We start from the raw sequence: 14,997 nt of genomic DNA, 5'->3' as shown, positions 1-14,997 counted from the left end.
GATTTATGATAACCCAGAAGTGTGGAGCAGGCAGGAAATAAATGATGGCTCCCTGCTAGACCCCTGTCTCTCAACCTTTCCAGGCTAATAAGCCCCTTTCAGGAGTGTTCAGTGGGCTTGCACACCTTCAAGTTTTACCTCACTTAAAAACTAGTTGCTTACAAAATCAGACCTGAAACATGCACAATGCATACAAAAGTGTTGCAGCACACTATCGCTGTCCTGGCTCTTTTCACTTTTCTCATAGACTCTTACTACACATTTTAGAAATCTGTGTTTGTCCATTTTGAGTCTATTCAAGAACTAAACTTTAAGGGATAGGATTGCCAAATTTGGTATGCAGTTTCCACTTACCATAACTTAAAGGTCAGGGTTCTGTTATGCCAGGATGATGGGATGTGCATGGAATGGGATTGTTTGATATCAAGCAGAAAGGGCGGGGTGTGATGGTAAGGACAGTTATACTCATGCATGACCACAGAGGAGCAGCAAGCACCCCAGCGAGCAGCTGCTGGCTGTCAGCATCCACCACTTCAGCCTGCCCTGGAAAGCAGCTGCCACACAGCCCCTAATGCCCTGGGCCACTGCTGATGAGTGGCTTGGCCCCACTACCATGCCAGTCCTGGGGAGAAGCTGGTGACCACACCTACTTCCTGCTCTGACTCCTGTACCCACCACCGCTGCATTGAGCTCCTCACTTCCCAACCTTGACTCCTGAATGCCACATTCAGCAGCCCCTGCCATCAAGGACCAGAGCAATGCCATGTAAGTTGTCATCTTCTGCTTACTTTAGAGAATTTGGACCACCAAATTCAGTATACAGCTTTCTCTATTACCTTGAAAGCAAGGTCAGTGCAATAGCTTCTCATAAAACTGTACAGGAAGAAGGCAGAATCACCAGACAGGAAAAAGGGGCTGGCTGGGCACGCACTCCCCTCTATTCAGGTCGGTCTCAGCTCTGAGCCTCCGACCACTGCAGTGCTCTTTAGGTAGGGTGGGGGGGTCTCAAGTTCCTTCTCTGGTTCTTCATTTCAGGGGCATGGGGAAAGTGCACAAACTTAATTAAGGACCTGAGCAACACTGGGTAAATGTGCTGACTGGAAAATAATGGGAATATAAATGTTGTACGTATATTTGAGTTGAATATATAGACCAGTAAAAACAAGTAATCTGTATGCAGTTCTAGCTTGTATGTGCTTTTCATGTAGCCTGCTATAAAACTGGGCAAATATCGAGATGAGTTGCAGAGTACCTCTGGTTGAGAAACACTGGTCAATATCATATGCACTGTAGAAACAGCACCTCCCTTTTCTTACTGGAGCCATATTTTCAGAGTGGTTTTTTTATTATTTTGTTAAGCATTCTGGTTTTTCTGGATATGAAGGGGCAACTCCCTTTTTCTTAGTACTTTCCTTGCATTTGGAGATTCTACCAGCAGGTGGTAGTATATGATTTTTAATCATCTTAGGTTTTTGAAAGGTTATGCTAGCTAATGTGTGAGCAGCAATTCCAAGTTATTCTACTTGTGCTGATTATTTCCTCTCTCTGGAATCATGAGGGAGGTCCTTCTGTCTTTGTATAGCTAAGGAAAGGGCCTGGCTCTCACCTCACACCAATGTACTTCGATTGAGTTGATCCTGACTCGCACAAGACTAAGTGAAATGAGAATGAGGACTGAAAAAAACATGCTCAATGAGATGCTGGATCAAACAGAAGCCTCATGTAATGCCAATGATTTCAATGGTATTACACTCGGGTTGAATATTCTGGTCCCTTGGCTGTGTCTACACTTGCATTCCTCTTTTGAAACAGGTGTGCAAATGAGGGAAATTGAAAATGCAATTGAGGTGCAGATTTGCGTATCCAGCACCTTATTTGCATATTCTAATTTCAAAAGCGCTTCCGAAAGAAGAAAACCAGTGTAGATGCTGCTGTTTTGAAAATAGGGTTTACTTTCGAAAAAGCAGTGTCTACACTGGTTTTCTTCTTTCGGAAGAAGCACTTTTGAAATTAGAATATGCAAGTGAGGAGCCATATGCAAATCTTCACCTCATTTGCATTTTTAATTTCTCTCATTTGCATACCTCTTTTGAAAGAGGAAAGCAAGTGTAGACACAGCCCTTATGTTTTAATTACTTTGTGGGAGAAGTCAGTCAAAGCACTGTTGCCCTAACTTACACTAAAGGCTACTCAAGGGTTACACTCCCGTGGTTTTATTAAATGCCACCAAAGGGGATAGAGCTGTCACACTCTCTCTCTCTCTCACACACACACACGCGCGCGCGCGCGCATTCATTCAGTTATCAGAAATATAATAATTGCACTTTGTACTGTCCTTTAAACTGAACAAAGTCAAATTGTTCCAATGGCTTTTCTGTTAGTGACTTGAGATGCTAGGAGACACATTCAGTGGTGACGAAATCTGATGTATGTTAGCTGTCAAGCGCAAAATGGACAGAAGATGAATGTCTCTGGCTTTACATGGCAAAGCATCCACTTTTATCCCTGCAAGTACAGGGATAAAAGTGGGCATAATAGGCAGTTCAGCTAATAGAACTCTGTAAGGTAAAGTAGCCATCTTTGCTCTCTCTTGGGCTCCTGCTACATCTAAGGCCCTACTTTGGGGTTTGTGTAAATCTCAGGCAGCCTACTCGCTGAATGCCAAATCAATGCAAGTTGCATTGATTTCTTGCTTCCTAGTTCTGAATCCACTTACATCACTGTTTACTGCTGCATATGAGTCAAACTTCTATGGTCATCTTAGCACTATGGGTACGTGTAGCAATCTGAAATACATTTCTGCATCAACATTGCTGTGGTCACTGACAGCACCTACAGTTTGGTTTAGATTTCTCTGTTAATAAAAGGTATGATGCAGGGCCAAACTAAATGTTGTTCAAGAATACTGAAGTTACACGCTACACAGCGAAGTTATTTTGAAATAACGACCATGCTTTCAAAATAATTTTGAGTACCTGCACAACACAACCACTATTTTGAAATAATTTTGAAACAGCGGTATATTTATTTCAAAATTGGTAAACTTCATTCCACAAGGAATAGCTCCTATTTCGAAATAGGGGCTGTATAGCCAAGGAATAGGGGCTATTTCAAATAAGCTGTTCTGGAACAGCTTATTTAAAAAAAAAAAAAAAAAAAACAAAAAAAAAACAGGCTGCTATGTAGACATAATATTTTGGATTAAAGCCCCTCGAAGCAATGCTTCCAGGTGCTCTAATCCAAAATAGGCTCTACTGTATGTGGGCACATTGTTTCACAATGTTTTGCTTATTTTGGGGCTTCCCCGTTGTGTAGACGTGTTATTCCAGAATAGTTTATTTTGCAGGAACAACACCAGAATAAACTACTGCAGAATAACTCTGTAGTGTAGACATACCCCCAGACATCAGCTTGCCTATGCATAGTAGATACTCCGGGGAAAATCCTGGCCCCTGTCATCTGTAGCAGAGCTCTCGCTGACTTGAATCCCAGATGTTATCCTTATTGGGAATAGATTGCAGTCTTGCTGACAAGTCTCTTTTTTGTACTTTAGGTAGGAGAGTTCTCTCTTGTATTGAGACATACACTTGGCAAAAAGATAACTTCAAGAAACAAGCAGCCCTGTTGATGTGTTAGTTTTCCAGGAGCTGAATTTCTAGGCTGTTTGAAATGATCGGTTGTTGGTATTTCCAGTTGCTCATTATGTAAGCAATGTTCTTTTTGGCTCTTTAACTGCATAGAAGGTGAGTGACAGAAACTTCAGGCCCTGACTGTCTCTGCTTTTGGTTGTTTCTGCTATTGAGAAACTGCCATGAGACTCTTCCCTTCCATTTGTCTGTGGTACTTCATATCAAATGTGCACCCAGATGCTTCTGTCATCACAGTTTGTGGCTTTCCTTAGTTTTTGAATCCTGAGGAGCCAGCCCAAGTATAATGTACATTTACTTGAATGGAAACGGCAATTAAGCTTCAGCTAAAAGACTGCATCTTGGCTTCACTCATGTCCCAAAACACTAGTGTCAAGGCGAGAATGGGTGTTTGTTCTTATGGTAGAATCAGGATGGAGGCCTTTTGTCTTCTGACTCTGTGTAGCCAAAGAGGAATGATGTTGCTATTCAATAATTGAGCTGAGTCACAGATTAATTGGGTTCTGCCTTCTTCCAGCGGTTCCTGTAGTTTTGCTGTTTTCTCACTACTCCTTGCAGTTCTCAGCCTTTATAAAACTGAGGTGCTTTTCAAGCTATCTCCAGCTTCCAGGGCCATGTCCTGCGCTGAGAGGCAGATGAATAGTTACAAGTGTTGGCTGGGCTCTTCTGTTTAAAAAAAGGCCAGTCACCTCATGACATTGCTTTTGTTTGCCTTTTCTCCCCAGGTAAATCAGAATTGTGTAAAAAAAAAAAAAAAAAAACTAATGCAAACCAAAAAAGTGAAGAAGCTACCTAGTTAATTCATGACGGCAAATTACATAGTATCCAAAGATGAGGTTTCTTTGGTTTTCAAAAGGCTAATCCAGCCAATTCAGATTTATAAATGAGATGACCCAGTGTTAAATATCTCTTAACCAGATACATGCCATTATAATTTGACCAAGAATTTGATAGATCATCTCACTAGGTTTAGTAAACAGAATTTGAATGTTTAGTCTGGAGGAATAGCCTGTTCATTTCAGGAAATTTCAGAAACTGCATGTATTCATTCTGAAAGTCACCTATTCAAAAGCCTTCTTTCCTCCACACAATTCCATTTTAAAACATAAATAGAATTATCTAATTTGACATAGTAGTCATTTTGTTAATCTGTCTGGTGTGGTAAATCAACTTTAAGAACTAGTGGCTCCACTTTAACAGGGAAATGGGTATTGAAGCAAGAGAATATTAAATAGAGTCTGTTATTCTGGACCTTTTGAATTTGATACCAGAGTGCTCTGTGACATTTCTGTATAAAGATGGGTGTAATTGATTTTTTTTTTCTTCTGTCTTCTGAGTACAAACAGCTAATTTGTTTATAAATTGTATTTCTAATGTAAAGAAATACCAAATGTTGGCAGATGCATTTAAAGGATAACTGGATAAGAATTCCTTATTGAATTAGGTCATTTATCAGAGTACCAGTCTACTGTTCTGCTAAAGAAAACTTGACCAGTGCAAAAGATCAGAAAATGTGAATACCACTGTAAATAAAATGTTCACTTATACTGGTGTGCACATATGTAACATATGCAAATGAGTGCTAAGCAAATAAGCTGTATCTTTGGGAAAACAACAGAAACTAAGGAAAATTTACTGAAAAATTCTCTATTGCTGTTATATACAAAGGTTCTAGATATAAATAGGATCTCATCAAAGTCACTGCGATTTTTGACTTTCATAGAAATGGGCTGGACTAAAGAGTAACCCCTCAACTTCTATACTCTACGTAAATATTCAAATCTACCTAACATTTTGGGAAAGGTGGACTTGTTATTCCCAGCTATGCCATGGACTATTCATGGGGCCTATGAAAGGTAAATTAAACTGTTTTTGTACCACAGTTTATTGATTTGTAAAGTATGGATAACAATACCTACTGTCCCAGGGGCATTGGGGTTCATAGAGAACCCCACAGTGTGTGAGTTATGTTGGAATACTATATTTTCACACATCAAATCCTCTGCTGTGGAAAATGGCCCCAGTACATGTAGATTTCAGTTGGTAATGGACAGTGGTAGTATACTTAAAAAGCCGTTTTTAACAACCCTCATTAGGGAAGAAATTGTAGTTTGTATTGGAAACAGATGGCATTGTCTTGTTCATTTTGCATAATGGTGTTAGTTAGAGCACTGTGTTCTAGTTACATAGTTACCTAATCAGAATGGCCTGCGAAAATGTAACCCAAAATATTTTTCAGGACTGTATCTTTACTTACGTAAGCAGTTCACCTCAGGCCAACATGCAGGGAGGGTGGAAAGGATGCAAACCCTGCCCCGTATTTGATTTCTCTCCCTTCCTTTCTGCTATGCTGTGCTGGAGAAACCTGCAGGGCATGATGGGGGAACACAAAGTACTCTGGGAGCTGTAGTTTCCTGGCCCGCTCCCTGCCCGGAGAGTTTGCCAGGAAGCAGAGAAGAGACTACTAAAAAAGTACTTCCCCAAAGAAATTCCTGCGTACGGGCCTGCGCATGCACACAAAGATGAGCAGCTGCCTAAGTAAAAATTAAATTACAGCTTGTAAAAATGTGATATGATCTATTAGTCGCACTCACTTTATATAACCCAGGATTCTGCAGGAATTTTAATACCTTGAACATGCCAGGCATACCTTGTTCATTTTTTCTCAAACTGAGGCATGGATATGTTAAATACTGTACAGCTATTTTAAGCAATATGAAACAAATTGTTCTTGCTCCATTCCTGCTTGATCTTGACAGATGAGAGAAAACCGTGGGCCAGAAATACACATATACATGTAATACTGTATTAACACAGATGGAGAAATGGTGTTTGTCATTTAGATACTAATGTTCCCCTGAGTAATTTTGGATTAATAGATTTTAGAGCCTGAAGAGACAGATTATCTGTCCTGACCACCTGTATAACACTGGGGCATAGAATATCATCCAATTAGTCCTCTATTGGCTTACATGAAATTCTTAGCTGGCAAGAGAGAGACATTAGTGAACAAATATATACTAGAAGCCTGGGTCGTAGGTGAAACTGTTCCACTGGTGATTTTATTCTTACAAAAGTTTCATGCATCAGACTTAGAAATTTTAACATACATGAGTTCCATGGTGTATCAGTTTACACATGTGAATCGGTTTAGGAAATAAAATCTTATGACTATCTAATCACTTGTTTCCTATCTTAAAAAACCCCAACAGATTTCTAATTTCTTTAGGGCAGTAAGTTAATCTATTTGCTCCACCTGTATTTTGAGTTCTAGAATACTATTTTTACTCCTATTCCAGCCCAATATGCAAATTTTATAATAAGCATACTTCCCTGTGACACCTTTAATGTGAGCATCTTGCAGCTCTTTTCAAACAGCTGTCCCAGTGCTCCACGTCTCTCAATACCTCTGTGAGCAGTGTTCCCTGTAAGCACTTGGACAGCTGCTCAGGTGAGTCAGGTGCTGCCTAGCTAACTAGCTGAGCATCCACAGCCAGCCACATTGAGCAGCATGTGTTTCTATTGGTGGTACACATCCACACATGCTTTGGTGCACCTAATTTATGCTGCCCATGGGTGGAAAAAATCAGAGGCCACACTGGTGAGGTTTATAGGTCAGAATTATGACTCCTGTTGCACAGCTATGTAACCTTGCTAATATCACACAAGTCAGCAGCAAAAGTAGGAATAGGATCTGGCAATAAAGATCCTGAATAGGATCCTGTCTCATGTGCTGATGAAAATCGGCTCATGTAGGACTCTTGCTGACCCCTGGGTTAGACAGTCAGAGCGTGTAATCCTATCTTGAATAGAAATGTGCTATGTGAAAGGGTCCCTAGTTTTCTACTCTACTGATAAAATAGATGAACCTCACTCTATTGCATCACAGGGGGACGGTGTGTGTGTATCCGCTTTTGTTGCTTATTACTGACATGAGCAGATATTGCAGCCGCTTGGAATTGGATAGAGACAGTAAGAAGAGGAAACAAACTCTTGTAAATTTATTTCTAAAGCACCTTCCCAGTCTTATTAACTCCACGGATAGAGCTTCAAGGATCCTGAAGTTTCTGTGTCGGTTGCTTTTGAAGCTCCTTTTTATGGTCTGATTTTTCAGAAGTGCTGAGTACTAGGAAAGTTCACAGTAGTCAATGGGAGCTGAAGGTAGTCAGTCACTTTGAAAATCCAGCTTTTGATGTTGAGGTTCGGGACAAATCCTAGGAAACGGTGAGGGATGCTTTGGCTATTACCAGGGATTTTTTTTATTTCATGCTCTTTCTTTTGCAATTCATGTTGATGGTTTCTCATAAACCTCCTCAGTGTTTCAATGGCAAAAGTAACTATTCTCATACCAAAAAGAGCTCATCAAAGCATAATCTATGGGTCTTTTAGTGGTTAGGCGTCCTGGCTCCCAGTTCTGTATACTAGGGTAGTGGGGAGCAAACTTCTTACCTCAGGCTCCTCTTTTTGTCCCTGCAACTACCAGGGCCCTCCCAACCTGTCAAACACAATCCAAACGGATGAAAATTTTGGTTATAGTCAGGGTTGGCAACCAAGGGGCAAGAAGAGCTGATTTTTTTTTTTCAAATTTGGTAAAAATCTCAATACTTCAAGAGCAGCAAGGCATGTGAATATGAGATGGTACTTAATAAATAATGTCAAAATGTACTTTTTGTAACCCCTATTTTAAGACCAGTGCACACATATATCCCACAATGCACTGCACATATTAAAGGAGGAGTTGTCCACGAGATCACATTGTTTGCTATTTAGATATGAGTTGTTCGCTCTTGGGCTTTTAGATGTTCACCAAAATATCAAATACAATCAGAAGGTGGTTGTTTTTTTTTTTTTTTTAAACTTTACATTGATAGCAATGGGAGCCACAAAGAAGTTCTTTAAGAGCTGCATATGGCTATGTAGCTGCAGGTTGCAGACCCCTGGTTCTGGTCATATTAAAAAAAACAAAAAACAAAAAAAAACAACCTTTTGGCAAGTGCAAGAAAATAAGTCTGTAGAATATAAAAACTTTATCAATCAGTATTTACATGTGAGTACACACACATAAAAACAGTAACATAGTTCAACATTTTTGGTAAGATGGATGAGCCTGAGACCCAGCAGCTGATTGTGCTGCCACCCCCCTTATTAAACTTCACGCCCACCTGAGGGGGCCTGCCCCCTAATTTGGCAAACCTTTATAAGGCTCAGTTCCAGCTTTGTCAGCTGTTGATTATGTGACTTCCGTAAGTAACTGTGCCCCTCAGTGTGAAACTGGTGTCCATATTCTTAACTAGCTCAAAGACAGATTGTGTGACTCAGCTTCTCTACATTTAAAATGCTACGGCAGTGATTTTTGCTAATATAGTTACAATTTGGCATACAGCTTCCTCATATCATAACTAAAATCAACATGAAGGTTTGGTCGTTCCAGGAAAATGGAATGTGTGTGGAAAGGGATTGCTTCTCATAAAACAAAACAGAAAAAGGACAGAATCACCAAATTAAGTACAGTCCTCAAAATTGGCATAAGTGAGCAAATATTGAAAGAGGCTGTACCAAAATGAAAAATAAGATGAACTCTGGAATAGGCTAGCATTTCAATAAACCTTCCTGAAGAGAGAGAAAATGGAATATGGCGTATTGCTCTATTTTGGCACAGCTAAATAAATGCTTAAGGTTTGAAAACTAGAAGAAAGTGTTATTGGAAACCCAAATGACTGTAGCTCCCCCCCTTTGAAAAAAAACATAGTAAATGGCAAGAATTTTTAGGGACAAAGGAAAAAATGCACTAATAGAATTCCCATTTTTAAAAAAATTACTAAAAAAGGAGAAATTTTAACAATCTCCTTTTCTAAGACATCCAATACAAAAATTAATAAAAAATAATACTTTTTGGAAAATATGGTCATTTAAACAAAGCGTGTATATTTTTCTTTTATTTAAAAAGAATGTGAGTACACATACAAAAAATAATTAATTAACTTAATTGAGTTAAGGACCTGGGCAATGCCAGGTAAATCTGCTAGTAAGCTATATAGGTATAAGTCATTCTTCTGCTCTACTCTCTGCTGATTAGGCTTCAGTTGGAGTATTGTGTCTGGTTCTGGGCACAGCATTTCAAGAAGGATGTGGAGAAATTGGAGAGGATCCAAAAAACAGCAAGGACCTGTGAAGGAAGACTGAAAGAATTGGACTTATTTAGTTTGGAAAAGAGAAGATTGATGGGGGGACATGATAGCAGTTTTCAGGTATCTAAAAGTGTCATAAGGAGGAGGGAGAAAATGTGTTCTTCTTGGCCTCTGAGGATGGAACAAGAAGCAATGGGTTTTAACTGCAGAAAGGGAAGTTTAGGTTCGACATTAGGAAAAAGTTCCTGTCAGGGTGTTGTTGAAGCGCAAGACTTCTCTGTGTTTAGGCAGCTAACATTCAGCTTTATTGAATTCAATAAGGCAACAGATGAGCCTAACTGGACACTAGTAAAACCAGGTCCAGCAAGGCTGCTTGATGCAGCTAACTCTAGTATTTTATACCCTTCCACAAACAAAGCCCAGTGTCAGAGGCAATTAGTTAGAGAATCGTAAATCACTTCTCCAAGAGAAACCGTTATCAGCAAAGAGAAAGAGGTACTGGGGAGCTGGAGACTTAACTCCAAACAGCCCATTAATGCATTCCATAGAGCTCATCCTCCCTGCTGTTCCCAGACAGGTCAGGGAAAGTACAGGCTCTTGTGTATGTGCAGAAGTAAGGGATGTGAAATGGCTTCTTATACAAGGTGGTTTCCACAGTGGTCAAACACTGGAATAAATTGCCTGGGGAGGTTGTGGAATCTCCATCTCTGGAGATATTTAAGAACAGGTTTTCTTCAAACATGCCCCTCTGAGATGACCTATAGCCCTTAGGAAGACCCTGTGGCCAGATCCTCAAAGGTATTTAGGTATATAGATTTCAGCGGTAGGCAAGTTCCTAAATTCCCTTCAGGTCACCAAGAGAATCCTACATGAGGGCTCTACTTGGGGAACAAGTTCCCCTGGATTTGTTTGGACTGCCAGAAGGACAAAGCAGCTGGAGTGTACTCGAGAACGGGGTCCAGTGCTTGTGGAGGTGACATGGGGGGAAATAAGCCATTTGATCTCAGTGGCCCTTTTTGTTCCAAGATGCAGCTGTGAGAGTTTGCCTCATAACTCAGTGAGAGGAATCCAAGGCTGGCAGGTGACGACCACAAAAATAGAACAATATTGCTACCAAAGGTAACATGTTGCCCTGACAGCCGAAGTAAAAAAGAATTAAACTGAACAAAAGTCTGCTTTAATTGCTAACTCTCTGTCTGCCGCCTGCCTAATTCACTGAAAATAAAGGTCTCCTCTTTAGTGATGCTCAAAAGTGAGCTAAGCAGACATGATAGGGAGATAAACATGTCTGGAATAAATACCAATATGAATGACACTTATTAGCTCCAACGTGGCATATTTCTCTCTCATTGGGTAGCATGATAGCACAGTGTGACAAGAGAAGGGTTCCTCATTTTTGTATTATTTGATATGTATGTCATGTAGCCTCTCCCCCCTATAGCTCATCGGGGTGGGGAGGCATGCAGATGTTGGCAGCTGATTTTTCTCATGTTTCTATAATTAGCCCTTACATTGTTAATTGGGAGCTCCAAGCAAACCAGCTGAACACAGTTGTGATTTGAGCTTACCTCTGTCTGTCTACACTAGCCCCAAACTTCGAAATGGCCATGCAAATGACCATTTCGAAGTTTACTAATGAAGTGCTGAAATACATATTCAACGCCTCATTAGCATGCGGGCAGCCGCAGCACTTTGACATTGATGCGGCTCGTTCAGACAGGGCTCCTTTTCGAAAGGACCCCAGCAACTTCGAAGTCCCCTTATTCCTATGAGCAGATGGGAATAAGGGGACTTCGAAGTAGGTGGAGCTAGTGTGGACATGGCCTCTGTGGCAAAAAGTTTCACCCGTAGATGAAACAATAGATGTGTGCCTAGAGGGAAGAGGGTAGTAGTCTCAGCCACTCAGGTCATTTCCTTTAGCTTCCTAAGTACAATGTAACAGAGGCTGGGCCAGACTCCTTGCTGTGGCTCAGTGCAAGCGAAGGGCCACATTGTAGTGGCTTTTTTGCACAGGAATGGGACGAAGTGGGGGTATGTGTGTGTGAGAGACAGGCTGTTTTTGAGCTGCTGAATAGCTCATGAAAGGTACCAGGTCCCGGCGCTTGGCAGCCAGGTAACGTCTTTGTTCTCTGGGGAACAGAACAAAGGAGGGGGTGGAGCCTGGCTGTTTTTGAATTGGAAGCTCTGCAGTTAGAGTGGGTTAGTCTGGAAGCTGGAGAGGAACAAAGGAGGCAGGGTCCTAGGTTTGGGGAACCCCCCTTGGGGGCCTCCTCTGCCCAGTATGGATCGGACTATTTCCGGTGGCTGTACTGATGATTCTGTACAACGTTGTGTCCCTGTTGACTAATAAACCTTCTGTTCCACCTGCTGACTGAGAGTCACTCCTGACTATGGATGGGGTGCAGAACTTATGGACCCCCTTGGACCCTGTTACAGAGCAATACCTTCTGCTCCTGCTTGCATGGGTTGGAAGAATGGGCAGTTCCAATTGCCACGTATCCGGGAGGAGGCAAACTCTGACCCCACATCCTTCCAGCTGCACAGAGGATCCCTACAGGGACATGGAACGTCTGTTCCACCACATCTCTGTATAATGTGCCCAGTGTAGTGTGGCTATAGTTCAGAGCTTTGCCAGATAGGCCCAATCTGGCCCTAATCAAGTAACAGCCTTGGCTTGCAGACATCTGATAATGCATGAGGGAGATGAATGCATTTTCATTTATTTTAAGTAAACTTTAATCCCAAGTACTGTTGGTCATTAAAGTAAAAACTTTGCTTCTCGTCCCTTGACTGCCAGGCACATGCAGGCTATTTCACAGTGTGAAAAGCCCCCAGATCCTGGATGGAAGAGAAGAGTTGTCATTTGTCTGTTAAATATATTTGCTTTTGTATGAGAGTTGGCCTGGGTTTCTTTTGCTTCATCTTTACCTTTTGTTCTTATTTGTTTATATTGGTCTAGGCACTTTTCTGACATTCAAGAAGGGACAATCTCTTTCCCAAGGAGCTCGTGATCTGTGGACAGACAGATGGAAAAGGCTTAGGTGAAGGAGAGCAATAAACCAGGAGTTCTGTACATATCAGTTGCAGTCATATGTACAGAGCAGTGGGTTTTAGGACTTGGTTCACAGTCCACTAAAATCAATTGGAATCTTTCTCTTGATTGCAATGGGCTTTGGCTTAGGCCCGTAAAGAGGGCTCTATTGTATGCAGCTTCAGTTCTTTGGTAGCACTGACTAGTTTCATGGCAGAGGTATCTTTCTCACTCAGTGGTATCTTTTTAGGGTGCCCATATCTCCCTGTCCCAAATACGTGACAGGGAGATGTTGGGGGAAAGGGCAGTTCCTCCAAGCCCTGGGGAGCCAGGAGGGAGTTGGCAGCCACCAGCCCTCCCCAGGAGCCCCAGGGAAGCAGCATCCCCCAGCGCTTCCTGGTAGCTCCAGGGAAGTGGCAGGCACGCTGCAGTCTCGCATGCACTCCTCGCTTTCCCCAAGACTCAGGGAAGTGACTCCTGCCAGCAACTGCGCCTGTGCAGCTGCTGGCAGAAAAGGTCATCGGGGAGAGCCCAAATACAGGACAAACTCCCTTTTAAAAAATAAGTCAGGGTGCCTTTTTGGCATCCCAAATACAGGACCATTCCATCAAATATGAGACGGATGGTCACCCTATATCTTTTCCCTAAAACTTCCAGTTCTTCCAGAGTCCCTGGGGTGTAAGCACTGGGGCATTCTGGGGCATTTTTATTTAGAGTGTGCCCATTGAACCAACCTGGAGCCTTCACATGCAGCTGGTAGTTCAATGTTATATCTCTTGGTTAAGACCAGCCTCCCACCATGGAGAGTGGCATGGTAAGCAGCACAAGAGGGATTGTGCACCGGGATTCCTTATAGGGATAGGATCCCTACTAGTTCACGTTTCATGTTGCCTAGTTTCATATTAGGGCTTCAGCCAGTCACCTGCAGAGGTCAGGAAGGGCTCCCCAGCCCTGTGTAAATTCTCATTTTGTTTTGCTTTTTGGCATCGGAGATGACCACAGCTGGGAACTGCCAAAGGTGGGCTGAGAGGCTGCTGAGAAGTCTCTCAGCTGCTTGCTTGTGGCTCACCTCCTTCAGGTCTAACTTAGCGTCATGTGTGTGTTTGGGAATTTTTTTCTCTGGTCTGATTGGCAGTGACCTTAATTTTTTTTTTTTTTTTTTTGCCATCCCTTGCAGCACATAGTGGCAGGTCACTTGCCGGGATTATCCAAGTATATGGCAATTCCCTTTGCAGGGCCCTAAGTCCGAAACAGATGCTCTTGTTGTGGCTTTTCTGACCCCTTTGGAACCAGAAATGATTGGCAGGCACACAAAACGTTCATGAAACTTTCAATCCAGTTTCTACACTAGAGAGATTTAGAGAAGCCGTAAAACATGTCGTTCCCCACTCTTTGAAGGAGCAGCTCAGCTCACGTAACCTGATATTTTCTGCATTCTGGTGAGCGCACCTATGGAATGTCCTCCTGTGACATGCTAAACGAAGGAAGCTGCTAACCAGTAGTTTGGGTAAACCGTGCACTTGTGAATTTCTGCTGAGTGGTTGTACATGCCACCCAGCTGATTAGCAAAGCACCAACAGCTAGGTGTGTGTTTGTCCTGGTGGTGCGCATTCACACATGCCTCAGTGCACATAAAATGTAATTGCACACATGGATGGGAAAGATTAGCAGGAACATTGTCACTAACACCAAACTTGCAGCCCAGTTTTTAAAACATAGGTTTCAGAAGAGCTCAAGTCCTGATTTTCAAGGGGCTGGCACCTGAGCGTGGAGCACGATCTTCCACAGATGCTTAACTCCTGTTTAAGGCACTGAAATAAGCCAGAGAGGGCTCTGCTCCCAGTGTGCTGAGCCCTTTGAAACTCTGTCTAGTCTCATTTTGGTACTCACAAGGGAGCTGAGCTCTCCTGAAAGCTCTAATCCCAGCAGAGGCTGCTGAGTCGTTTTCAAAGTTCTAGCTATATCATCAACACAAGGATACACACCTGGCTCCAGGCTTGTAGCACTGCATGATGTTTCAACCAGATCCAGCCCTTCCTTCCTTAAAAGTAAGACTTTACATGCTTTCTAACAGGACCTGTCTTTACCAGTAACTGCCTTGATCTCAGCCCAGCCCTTGCAGGAACCTTTCCCAGAATGCTTTTATAAACAACTCGCCCGCTGTTTGTCAGCTGCTGAAGCCATGACGCAG

This window comes from Carettochelys insculpta, chromosome 16, assembly GCF_033958435.1.
Source record: "Carettochelys insculpta isolate YL-2023 chromosome 16, ASM3395843v1, whole genome shotgun sequence".
Taxonomy (NCBI): Eukaryota; Metazoa; Chordata; order Testudines; family Carettochelyidae; genus Carettochelys; species Carettochelys insculpta.
The sequence above is the reverse complement of the archived record's forward strand: the minus strand, read 5'-3'. Positions refer to the sequence as shown.